We start from the raw sequence: 14,186 nt of genomic DNA on the forward strand, positions 1-14,186 counted from the left end.
CTCTGCTTGCTATGACAGTGAGGACTGGACTACCGGAAATAAAGCTGTTCTGGACAAAATGTACATATCAATTATCAGGACGTCCTTAAATGAGATTTAACTTTTTAATATTGTATTTCTTTTTTATGAGCTTGTGATTTGTCTAGCTGATATGAGAAGTTGGCCCCATTTAAAAAGAAGGTTTTCACTTATGTAAATATGTATTTACTATATGCCTTAAAGGATCAGAGTTACAATTCAGCTCATATACCCTATTAAACATGCCCTTACTGCAATAAAGAAACTGCATAGACACCACTGCTAGTTAGACATTGATTTATAATAACATATTTAATCAAATATGAGAAGGAGAAAAATAATTTCTTCTACTTTATATTCATATTCTCCTATATTTGGTTGTAGTGTTTGATCCAAGCCTCCAAATAAAATTATTTGGTTCAATATTCTAGAGTGGTTTCTTATTTTGGTAATATAAAAGATATAAATGTGAAAACATTAATATAGTAAAAACACCATTACCCTAAGAGACTGTTAAAAAAGTGAAAGTTGTGTGCATTAACGTATTTAAGTGGGATTCAGGGTTCAGGTGAGCTGTAACAGCAGGATAGTTCCCACAGTTAACCAAAAGAAGACTGTCAGACACCGGCGGCCTTCTGCACCATTAGTACTGGTTTGGACAGTTGGACTGGTGCTTGGTGAAACTGTAGTGGTCAAAGATCTGGTGCAGGAGCCAACATTGCCCACTGAATCCACCACCACCAGCTCCACCTGTGGGAAACAGCAAGATGCGGTGTAGAGCGCTACAGTGACGTTCACGCCTCCGTCCAGAACCGTGCTGGTGTTGAGGGAGCCGGTTCCTTGGCGCACCGACACACTTTGGATGCCTGAACCGTTTCTGTCCGTCATGTTGGCAGAGAGGTCCCACGAGGAGAGGCTGCAGTTTCCTGAGCAGTTAGCATTAACGCTAACTATCTCACACACTGGAGGAGTGATGTCTGTTACCTGAAAGGTAGAAAGACGAGCTGAGTTGCTACAAACCACAGGACTGTAATGACTTATGACTTCAGTAATTATCAGTTTAGACAGTGATTCAAACTGGTTTTGCTCTTTTCCTGCTCCCAACTTACTTCAACCAGGCAATTAAGGCCCCTACCCGGCCAACATGCTCATGTGGGGTTCACATGGATGGAATGTGGGATAGGTGGGGTCCAGGCGGGCATGGGTTTGTTACTAGGACCAAGTTGGGCCTCCCAAATGGGCCCTATTGTTACAGCCCACCCTAATCTCACACGAGTCCCCATGTAGGCCCCATGTGCAGTGTACTCTTTCACTACTAAAAATGTTAATTTTACAGTAATGTTTAAACAGTAGATTGAGGTTCTATTTTAAGGAATCTCAGTAAATGGTGCATGGATTAACTTTTTATGGGGTAAAACCACGGATTACATGCCTTAATTGGCCAGAAAATGGCTTCTGTTTTTTTTTATTTTCATCCATTGGAAATAATAGTAATTTAGTCAGCCCCCTTTTAGTCTCTGAAAACTCTTAATATATTATTTAAATTCACAATAAACACTAAATAAATTTAAGGTGTTTTAATGGGGGGGGGGGGGTACGTTTTCGAGATATCTCTGTCTCTTTCTTTAACTTTTGAAATGAATAAATTTTTTCTGTGGTGTAATTCACTTTTTTTTTTAAAGACCCATTAAATTTTATTAAGGAATATGACACTATGACTATAATTGGAGGGGTAAATTAAGGTAACAATAAAGGTAGATTAAAGATTCATGTTTTATAGTTTTTAGGCCCTGAGGACTGATTTGAGAATCCCCTTGTAGTGACAGTAAAGCTGTTTACTGACTTGCTCGTTTTTAAACCTGATGTGTTATTAAAAATCATATTTTTAGATAACTTGGAGCGATCACTGTTGCTTTCACAGTACACTCAAATATTAAAGCAGAAGTAGACAGATAGATAGATTACCGGAGCGGCCACAGAAAGCCTCAGCACTGCGTAGTTGGAGTCCGTTCCTCCAGGAGCTTCAGCTTCAATAGTCACAGTGACATCAGTTCCTGAGGGGGTGTTTCCAGGAGCAGCCAGAGTTACTGTACCATTCGCACTGCCCCCAGTCTCGAGAGTCAGGGTTGAGGGAGCATCAGTCATTAGGAAACTGCGGTCGTTACTGACTCTGATATTAAAGACTCCTCCAGAGCCGTTGGTCGCCACAGTGAAGGGCAGAGTTAATGTTCTTCCTGGTTCCAGGGTTTCATCAGCTTGAGCCTGAGGGTGAAGACCATGACAGATGACTGTTGGGTTGTTATGTTGGATTTTAGGTTTCCTCAAAACTAGCCATTTTAAAACTATTCATTCATGGCTCATATGGTGAAGAATTGTCTCCTGATTGCACTACCTGCTGAACATAAGTGGTAATTATCAGAAGCTCAGCTGGTGATTGGTGGAGTGTTTTGACTCCTCATAGACTCGTGTTGAGTCAAGAACTTCATTTCTTTGGGTTCAACACCGATTCTAATTCTACTGAACTCTTCTGAACTTGACTAGATTAACATTCAGTAAACTCACAGTGACTGACACGCTTGATGCTCTGAGTTGAGTTGAAAACTGTCTTTGAAAAAGGCCGCCTGAAGCTCTAGAGGATCTGCTCTGTCCAACCACACGAACAAGGAACTCTCCTGCTGGGACACTTTTAATGGTTGCCAGGTACAGGCCAATAGCAGCCTCCTCCAATGTCCCATTAAATGATTTGGAACTTGATGCCTCAACCAGAGCTACCTCTGTTGGCCTCACAGTCTCCCCACCGAGCATGGAAATTAACAATGTGACATTACTGTCTGAAAGAAGGACAAAGGATTTAAAAAAATGAATATACAGGACAGCAATTTACTCGCTACCAAAAAATGATCAGTAGCAGATGAATGTTTGCTTACTAGCTGTCGGCCTGCTGTTCAACACTGTGTAACTCGGATGAGGCCCATCAGCAAGTTCTACAAAGTCGAACAGGAAGTCAACCCAGCTTTGACCTGGACAGTGGGTAATGAAAGCATTGTATGTTCAGTTAGATTAGATTTTTGTTATTGTGAACAACAAATCAGAAAAATTAAGTACAAGTAACAAAAATTTAGCTAAAATAAAAACACATTTTAAATCATGAATGAAATAAGACAAACATGCATCTTGAAACTATATGAAATTATAGCATGGTGTAGAACTTCCCAGTCAAAACCAGTATGTTAAAACCTTAAATGCTCGATAATGGATAATGTTTTGAAGAAAAGTAAAATCTTGGGTAGTTTCCCCAAATCATCTCAGCACACAGATGATTCGCAAATGGTAAAATAAATAAAAACTAAAACTCTAATAGAAAAACTTTCTTATAGAAACCATATCTACATTGATTTAGCTGAATAATGAGTTTTCGCTGCATGGAAGTGACAAATTGTGAACCTAAAAAATGTGTCCTCTTTCAAATGCAAAACTATGCTATGTGGCTCATGTGAGCAATTGCAATGTTGTAAACAAGCCAGCAGAGCTTAGATTTATTTTTTTCCATGGGCTTTCTGTAAAATCAGTGTTTTCACTCTGAGGCAAAATAACAGGGTGGTAAATAGGCTTGCATTTACCACATCAACCAAATTCACCTACTTACTATTTATACATTAAAAACTAAAAACAAAAACTAAATACAAAATTAAGAAAATAAAAACTAAATGAAACAATGTAGAAACAAATACATTTAATGTGGAATGTGTTCATTTTACCAAAGACTTTGACGGTGTAGGGCTGTGCTGAGTTAATGCTGATGAACCACAGTCCTGTCTGATCAGAGATATTTGGACGAACTGTGTGGAAGTTGCCAACCTTCTCAATAAGCCCCAAAGCTCCACTTGGTTCCGCACTGTTCTGTGAGACTCCTAGTTAAGATAATGGCATTAAAAACATGTTATCTCTGTCACGCAAAAACCTAATCTCCATTTTTACAACTTTGACACATTCTGAATCTGGTACTAGTCCATTACAAGATGAAAGGACCAATAAGAATGCCCTGATATTTTTTTACTTTCCTGAAAACTGGCTATTTTGGAGATAGGAGTTTTTTGTGTGTGAAAGTGACTATGATAACTTGATACTTTTGTTCACAAGATGTGTAACTTTAGCTCCAGATGTGGGGCCTGTATGGATAGTCCATCTGTGAACCAGAAAGTTTTGTCTAGTTTTGTCCCATGTTAGCCCCCCGCATAGGCATGCCCACCAGAATGGGATAAGACCAGGAGGGGTTCAACACAGGCCACATCTGGGTTGTACACTGCACTTGGGGCCTAGATGGGACCTGTGTGAGATTTAAGGTGGTCGATCCCAGTAACAATACATGTACAAACTCCTGGACACCACCTAGCTCATGTTCCACCCACGTGTTCCTCACATGAGCACCCGGGCTGAGTCCATGTCATGATATATCCTGTTTCTGACAGGAGAAATTATAACAATCTTTTTAATCAGGTGTGTGAAAAAAAAAACCAAAGTGTCAGAATTAAGCTCATAATGCAGTCACCTGAAGGACTGGTGATGGTGTAATCCGGAGAGTTTCCTGTGATGTAAATTGTCAGGTTTTGCAAAGACGAGTCCACAAAGAAAGAGAAGGTTTCTGCTTTTCCTGGATCTCTTACAGCCTGGAAAACAGTGACCTGAGCAGAGAGAAATGTTGATGGTATTCAGTAGCCATTAACCGTGTGGAAGGGACATACTTTTGTTTACCTTTTGCTGATTTATTTTCAGTCAAAATTGCCATTAAGGATTCATTCATTATGGTGTGGAACCTGGATAAAATGGGACTCCTAACAACAATTCAAGAGCCGGTAGGCCATCAAATAAACAGAAGAAAGGAGAATATCCAAATCTACTCGTATCAGATTGGAGAAGACAACTTAACGCTGTGGGTCTGAAAGGATGTAGAGCTCAAGAATCTATTACTGAGAAAATTCATCATAACTGTGGAAGCTGCTGCTGTTCTCAGAACAATGGGCCGACCCAGACATGGGAAAAACCTCCCTGCAGATTTCTGCAGAAACGCTGAAAGCAAGCCAACAGAAAGCTGTGATAAAGGCCAAGGGTGGTGTCAAATTTCCTCTCCAGTTTCCTCCCCCTCGACATATTCTCTTGCCTCCACTGTATAAGGATGCGTCTAAATAGTAGCTCTTACAGGTTTTTTAATAAGTAAAGTTGTCACAGTTGAGTATTCTCAGAAGTCTACGGTGTATATTTAGAACCAGTCAACCAGTCACAAGTACGGTCTTAATGGAAACTATTGCCCCACATTGCAAAGGATGAGTGCAATGCATCTGGGTACCTTGCCATTGTGTAATGCTCACTTTTTTTTACTGTGTTCCAGGTTTTGCTGGTTAAGTGCAGCTTCAGCATTTATTATCTCTGACTTTTCACATTATGTGATTGTGTGATTATTGCTGGATTTGATGAACCACCTTTCCATGAAATACAGCACTCAAATGTTGATGTACCTGAAAATAGTAGTGATCTTGAAAATTCCCTTATTCTGTCCACTGTTTCATCCAGTATGATAAAAGCATGTTTAAGGTGTTCCTTTATTTACCAGAGATGAGCTGGAGGTGTCCACTATGATGCTGGTGGCCTGGGGTAGTGTTGCTTTGGTGACCTCTATGGCCTGGCCCCCAGAGGCCTGAGCTAGTTCCTGGTAGATGGCATTTAAAGGGTTGGAGGATCGACTGGAGAACTGTTGCCCACCACCACTGCTCCGACTCCGAGCACCAAGAGCATTGGTCAGCATGAAGGTCACCTTTACATCAGGAGAGGAAGAAGGTTTAGTAGATGTTTTGCCTGCATTTACCTAATCTAGTCAAGTCACACGAAGCTTTAAACCAGAATGAAGACCAGATTAAATCTAGTGTTAAATGAAAAGTGTCTGATTTGTATGTCCAGTTTACGAAGAATCTTTTGAACTTACTGAAGACTTCGTTCTCTCAATCAGTGCCAGAACGGTGCTCTTTAACCACCTGTCCTTTGCTTCAGCATCCGTGAAAACAAAAATCTCAGTCTGTGGTGGTGAACCAGTGAGAGCCAGCTGTGATGTAAGACAGGAAAGGTTCAGACATTCACTCCCTGGTTCAAACTCCCTGGTTTACCTCCTGGCTCTGTGAACTCTCTGGACTACACTACCTATGACCCCCCCAACCCCCCCCCCCCCCCAGACTCATGAGACTTGCACCTGCCCTCAGCCAGCCAACCATCTGATTGGCTTCACCTATGAACGTCTCATTGTTTGTGTGTTTAAACCCCTCTCTAGTTGGTCTCTCTGCTAAGTATTGCCGTTGACTTTTTGTAAGCATACTGAGAGATTTTTCTATTGTTTGCCTTGATCGTGTTTCGGACCTGTTCTCTGTTGTCTGGCTTTCTGTTTTTTTTGTCTTGTCCTTTTGCTTTGTTTACCTGATCTTAGTTTTGACCTCTGCTTAGTTTCTCAACGATTTTGCCTAGCCCATGAATATGCTTTCTCTGTTATTGGTTTTGACCTAGACCTGACTCTGAATCATTTACTGTATCTGTGGATTCCCTTCTGTTCATTAACGACTCCCTTGTTTTTATTCATGAATGTCTGGTTCGTCCTCCACATTACAGTATGATGTAATCATTAACCAAATTACTAATTTTCTTTTCTGATCAGGACCACGCAAACATTTTAGACTGTATGAGGATGAATAGTGGAAACCCCACGACAGCAGAATAGGTTTTAAGCTTTTGTTTTCCGGCAGAAGTCCGACTTTAAATCTGTAAGTTGTAATGTTTTGTTTGACTGTGAATGATAACCATTAGTGTTGTGCACTAAGGAGCACAGTTTCACTTGTGTAAAAAACTGGAAATTATCGAATTAAATGTAATAATCCATGTATTAAAAAGTGCTGTGAATATTTATTTCAATGAAATGTCTTGGCACAGCATCTCCATGGCATTTAAGTCAGGACTTTTACCAGGCCACTCCAAAACCTTAATTTAGACCAGTCAGAGGAGGACCGGCTTGTGTGTTCAGGTCATTGTCCTGCTGCATAACCCAAATGAGTCTGAGCTTTAGGTCATAAGCTGAGGGATTTCAGGGCTTTCTGATGGACAGCAGATTTCAGTGTCTATAAAGTGTTGTCATCCAGATCTTGCAGAAGCAAAGCAGTCCCAGACCATCACACTACCACCACCATAATTGACTCTTGGTCTGATGTTCTAATGGTGGAATGTGGTGTTAGCTTTGCACCACATGTAAAGGGACCCATGTCTTCCAAAAAGTTCCGCCTTTGGCTCATCAGTCCACGAAATATCATTCCCAGTCCTGGGAGTCTAGATGTGAACTGTGTTTTTTTTTCTACATTGTGTGTTTTACTTGTTGTCTTGGATGATTTGAAACACTTTAATGGGACAATTGTGCAAGCTAACTTGCTTCCTGGTATTCAGTCAGGCACAACTAAAGAGATTTGGTTTGTATGTCATGAGGGGAGAAAACAAAAACACTCTATTCTATGGGCTGAGCAGGTTGAGAGAATTGTATGTGTATTGTAAGATTTGGGTGGCTACTGACTTCTGTTTATCAACATGAGTAGTTTTAGCACTGAACCAAAGAACCGAAAATCTGTGGTAATTAAAAAATGTCACTAAATCTTTTCTTAAATAAACCCTAGATATCAGTAAATTCATCCCATAATGTTCTGAAGTATTTCTTGTGAAATAACTATAATGTGTTAACATGTGACTAATAATGAGTCAGATCCTCCATAAACTTCAGGAAAAATAATTTTAGCACAAGTTTTTAGAGTTGTGAAATTGCTGCAGGCGTAATGTCGGAAGAGAAATGTTTTTAAGTAAAAGTATTTTTTTTACCCAAGTAAAAAAAAAAGTACAAGCTCCAAAATGTACTATTTGTGAAGTATTTCTTCACAAATAGCTTCTAATTTCTTGATTTTAAACATTTCTTCAAATGTTTTTGTGTGTCACAAATGAGCCCAACAATGACACTGAATGTAATTAATAATAATTAATGATAGAACTGCATAAATCTACAAAATTACAAAATTCTATTGCCAAAGAATAGACCCACAACAGAAGTCCCTATAGTTACTGAGTAATACACCTTAGTGTGTAATAAATGTAATGTAAGAGTGTAATGGGATTAAAAAGCAACTTCCAAATGTCTAAAACATGTATTTAAAACAGCAACAGGTCCCTGCAGTGAATAACTGAATCCTACCTGAAGGCCTGATAGACTCATCTCAGGAGCATCTCCTCCATCATGAGCTTCCAGTGCACTGATTTTGCTTTTAAACACTTCAGCATCTGTTGTTCTTGTCAGTGGGCCATAGCCTGAACGAATAGAGAAGATAGGTGCATTATTTCTTAATAATTTCACCTGTGTTTAAATAGACTGGAGAATCCATGTGTTTCCACATAAACAATACAACATCTACTGTTGTGCATGGCAGCCTGACAAATAACAAAGGGCAGATTGCTACACAATGTATCCTTGGCATAGAATTTTATTTCTGTTTGAGGAACCATATGTATCTTACTAGGGTCATTAAATGGCACCAGGATGTACTCTGAGGGCTGCTTTGCAGAGCCCTTCCTACTGTCGATGATGGAGGAGGTAACTCTCCTGACCTCTGCTATGTCATCAGACATACTTCCAGTCGTGTCGATAACAAAACACAGCACTGAAGTCTGGGTGAATCCCATCAGTCTGAGGGAAAAGAAAACAGGGTTCTTTAGGAATTGGTGACCTCTTCCTCATACCAGCACAAACCGAATAGTTACTGGTAAAACAATTAGTGACCCTAAATTTATTTTTTATTCACAGTGTCCTTCAGAGGCCAACATACCTATTAGAACATCTTATTTAATGGTTAAAGCTACACAGTAACTGCAGCAGAAATGTGGACTCCTCTAGGAGTCTGCTTCTGCCCACCTGAAAGTTATTTAGCATGTCCCTTGCTGGACCCCCTGCAGAGCAAACAGGTCCATAATGTTTCTTGATGGTCCAGTGACCTATGCAGACTTTGTACATATCCACATATTCTGTTTTAGCTGTATACCTTGAATTTTAATATTTTCTAGTATTTTATATTATCTAGTATTTATTTTCCTTGTGTTTTGTCTAGTCTTTTTTATTACATGTGTGAATTTTGTGGAAATGTGCAAATTTATCCAATATGTAATACACAGAATAAAATAGTGACTTTATTTTAGATTAATAATAAAAAAAAAAAATCATATATATATATATATATATATATATATATATATATATATATATATATATATATATATATATATATATATATACATATATACATATTTGACCACAGATAGTTCCATTGATACCTAAGAAACTCTGAATCTCCAACTGCTGCTCTGATGTCTTCCAGAAGCTCTCTGGTAGCACCAATGGCAATGCCTGCTGCCTCTATATGTAGATAACCATGGCTGGAGTCTACGTCATCCTTATTAATGCCACCTTTGGGCTCTTTGCGACTTGTCCGATCTAGAAATCCACCATGGCTGCATTTTCCTTCAATAAAATGAAATAAAACAGAAAAGATCATTATTCCTGTTTTTTTTTCCTCAAACACATTTAAACACTAATATCAAAATCATACAGCCATTGCCTTATTTCTTTATTTTCATACATGAAATAAGCTAAAAAATGAGAAATTCATTTTCACATCATGTTCCTAATGCATTCAGAAAGTATTCTTTTTTTTTTTGTGGAATGTAAATAACAATGATTACGTATATAATATTATACTTTGCTCTCTGCAGAATATTTCAGGCTGTATGGCTCTAATGGCTCTAATGTTTTCAGACCTGTCCCTAAGTGACTCCAGTGTTGTCCTGGCTGTTAGAAGGTGAACCTTCTCTGCAGAGGCTCTGGGCGCTCGTGAAAAGCTAATTTGATTTATCTCTACTTTTTTTTTGTGGAAAAACATCACCATAGCATGATGCTGTCTCCACCATGCTTCACCATAGTGACATATCTGACCAGGTTATAAACAATGCCGCTTTTACCTCCAACACCTTTTTGTCTCCAACTGGACTGTTATGTGCCTTTTACTGAGGAATGGGTTCGATCTGACCACATTAAGCCCTAATTGATGGGTACTGCACAGATGGTTTTCCTTCTGACAGGTTTCTCCTCAAGACTTGTTTGTCTTCCTGACTAAAATACCCTCCCTTAGTTGCAAAGTTTGGCTGGATGTCAAGCCCTCGGAGGACTCTTGGTGGTTATTGACTTCTTCCATTTGACAATGAAGCCACTGTGATCTTCAGGACTTTCAAATCTGAACATTATTTGGTGCCTTTCCCCAAATCTAAGCCTCAACACATTTCTTTTCCAAAAGTCTACAGACAATTCATTTGACCTCATGTCTTCTCTTTTGCTCTGACATGCATTATTAACTGTAGGGCTCTTTTATAGCCAGAAATGTGCCTCATCAGATCAAATCCGTTCAACTGCATTTACCACGGGTGAACTGTTATCGACTTATGGAACTATTTCAGCAATGATCAGGGAACATGGTTTGCACCCAAGCTTAATCTTGAGTGACATGTATGTGTACATGTGATTATTTATGCAAATTTATGAGAGAAATATATTTCTGAATCAATTTAGGAGAGAGTGGGAGGGTCAGACTACTTTCTGAATGCTCTGAAAGTGCAGAAAACGATTCAGTACTGTACCTTCTGGTTTGCTGGAGCTAAAAAGGTTGAAATATCCCGAGGTCAGTTTACGCTGTAAGGCAATCTGCTCCAAGATGTTTCCTGAGCAGTTATTTCCAGTACAACTTCTACAGGTTGCTGAATCTGTTTTAGAAATAGAGATTTTTCACTTTCGGTGTACAACATGGCTTGTGGTGAATCCAAATCTTCCACAGCACACATTAAACTTCGGTTGGACTAGACAGCATTTTAAGTGGATTCAGCATTCAAGACATGGCATGTAGTAAGATAAGGCTACGTCTGTATTAGGATAAATGATGGTTAGCTTGCAAGACAGAGCAGATATACTGAACAGACATACAGACTGTCAAGCAGATTTACAAGCAAGCACAGTAAGAATCTGATTATTTATTTCCCTTTGTCTTGCCTTGCCATGACTACGTTGGCTTATGACAAAAAAGGGTATGATTATTTTCTTCACACTACGAACCACATACTTTTTTTTTACCCAATTTAGTCAAGTCTAACTCCATCCTATAGGTCTCCTAAGTCTTAGTCTTCCCATATTAAGTATTCCCACCACACCTGAGGCCACTAAGCTGGGAGAAGGAGGGCTGGCAAGGCCTTCTCCAAGTTGTGTGAAGCACCACCTGCATCTTTTTCCTGACTCATCAATTTTCCAAGATGTAAAAACTATGGACCAAAGTCTCCTCTGCTCTGTTACCAGTCCTAGAGACACCAATCTCAACGTCATCTGAATCTTTGCCTCGTAATGACAATTCTGTGTTGTAAATTGTTCCGAATAAAAATATCTTAATAACTGGATTAATTGCTGCAAAAAATCTAGCTTTGCTTTGGCAACCTGCTCAGTCTTTGAGTTGGGAACAAGAGCTAGAACCCTCAACTGCTCAGATTCATGGTGCAAAAGGAGGCAGGTTTAAAGGCTTGGGAAAACAGTGGCAAGAAGTTTGCTGATTTGCTTTAAACCTTTGTATTGTGTATACATTTTATTTATTGAATATTGTACTTTTCTGATGAACTGGCCATGAGAGGTGGGTGCCATGTTGTGGGGGTTTGGGGTGGGTGTGCAACCCCTCCTTTCCTTGTATTGTATTTAATGATGCATGTTCATTTGTTTTCTCTGAACTGGAAAATAAATAGTAGACCAGAAAAAAAACATACGTATTTTAACCATTAATAGTCGTGACCTTTCAAGAGGAACAGCAAAGTCTGCAAAGTTTTTGGCACAGCTAAGAAGTGTGCAGTCAACCAGAAGTTTCCACATTCTGAATCTAATGGTGCAGAAGAAACGCCCACAAACCCACACCAACTTGGCTTACCAGCAATGTTGTCAATTGAGCTGCTTGGTTTGATCAGGTTGGAGTACGGTTTTCTGTTTCCCATTTCTATCCAGTTACTATGACTGTAGAAATCCTTTGTGACAAATTCAAATAAATCAAAATTAGTGCTGAATGATTTGACTGCTTTGAAAGATTTAGTAATTATGTGAAATTGCTAATCTGCCCTTAAATTTCATAGCAAAGCATTATTCCAGTTTTCTACTAAATCTACTGCAATACCTGTAAAGTGTGCAGGACTTCACCAAGCTTCTCCCTGGCAGTTTCATAGCTCTGCTGCTTGACACTGGCTTTGACCGCAAACACTCCATTGGTGATAAGATCACGTCCATGCAAAAAGCTCTCGTCATCAAAGTGGTACTTGGCAGTAAAGACATGGCGCACATCCACCCAGGCGTTTCGTCCGGTGATCTTCTTAATGCTCCTTTTGAAACCTTTGGCTGAACCGGATGAAGAGCAAGCTGCTGCCAGTGACTCCTCTGTCACAATTCTTGGCTGTAGTAAAGGAAGTCATTTAGAAAACACATTTTCTATGTAAAATGACTTGATACACCAAGACAGAGAAACTGAAAGTGAGGTTTGGTCACTTTGTCTTCTTTTTTCTCACCGGCACAAAATTTCTTCCTTCACGGAGGGCTTGTTCTCTGCAGACCCCAACTGTTGTCTCTAAAATTGCGACACGGGTTATGATTTCATGAGTCACCGATCTGAATGAAAAGAATTTAAAAGCCAGAGTCTGACTGTTTAGAAGGAAGACCATCAAACAGAATGTGACAGGTGCTCTGACCAGTAGACCCATGGTGATCATCAATAGATCTATGAGAAGAGAAGAACATTGGCAGAATAATTAGCACCTTTTAAAATGTAATACTCCCTTATGTTTTCTGGTTGCTTAGTGTTCCAGTAATGTATTCTTTAATAGCTGAACATAAGTTACTAGAACGTCAGTCTACTGGTGTGGAAATCATACCTTGGAGCTTTGGTCTTCAGATAACTGCTGTGAACCTGTTCGACGTAAAGGAAAATCCCTCTTCAGCCTTGTGCAACCTTATATAAACAAATCCAAGGAGTGGCAGACAGGACAGTGAAAGCCAGCCCTATAAAGCTTTAAGATGTTTGAGGAAGGAAGCACATCTCTTGAGTGGCCTGATAATTTTAGTAAAATATGTGTAGATATATTTTTCGTACTGTGAAATGTGCTCCATTAGTGTTAAGGGTACAAAAAGTAATTAAAAGTAATTAAAAGTAATTAAAAGTACTAATGAAAAGTACATTTTTTAGCTGTTTTTAAATGGTTAAACCTAACAGATTTCTTTCAATTTAGTTGATAGTTTTCACCACTCCCATTACGTAACTGCAACTCAATTCATCCTTTATTTTACCGTGGAGTACTTTAAGGGGGTGACCCTCATTTACAATTTAGCTGAGCTGATGGATATATTATATTATATTATATTATATTATATTATATTATATTAAAAAAACTAGTAAGATCAATTGGGTTAAATCTAAGAGTAGAATTCTGAGCTGAGCAAACCCAAAAGCTTAGCCAAAGGTCAAATGGCAAAAACACAGATAATACTTAAATAAATAAATAAATAGTGTAGAGTAAAAATCAAGAAACAAGAAAAGGGAGAGAAACTATAGTTGAGCAGAAACTAAAAATAATAATTAGGGGGGAAATGGTAGAAGTTAAATGACGGTAAAAAGGCAACTAAAACAGGCTGAAATCATAACAAATCAACTATCAAATAAAACAAACTGCAGGCTGTGTGGAGGGGCTTAGAGATTAGTAATAGTTCAAAATGATTGAGTGGCAATTTTAATACTTCACAAAAAAACTTACCTTAAGTTTATTAAAAATTATATAAGTTTCCATTGTAGAATATAAGGCAGATTGTTGTTGTAGCTTAATGATTGATGTCCAATTAAGACACAATTTTAAAACTTAATTCCATTAATTTATGTACTTAATTTATTTTATTGATTTAAATATATGCTTATGTTCCTATGATTAGCTAAAATTAGCACATCAATACTTTTTTGTAACATTTTTTTGGTACATTTATTATTTATTATTTTTAA

The 14,186-nt window shown here is 38.6% G+C and overlaps 1 pseudogene; it reads right to left on the minus strand.

Annotated features, from left to right (window-relative positions):
- Nucleotides 1–547: 547 nt before the first annotated feature.
- Nucleotides 548–13,235, minus strand: LOC140554260 (von Willebrand factor A domain-containing protein 7-like; annotated as a pseudogene).
- Between the last annotated feature and the right edge of the window lie 951 nt (nt 13,236–14,186).

The sequence above is a fragment of the Salminus brasiliensis genome, chromosome 4 (genome assembly GCF_030463535.1).
Source record: "Salminus brasiliensis chromosome 4, fSalBra1.hap2, whole genome shotgun sequence".
Classification (NCBI taxonomy): Eukaryota; Metazoa; Chordata; class Actinopteri; order Characiformes; family Bryconidae; genus Salminus; species Salminus brasiliensis.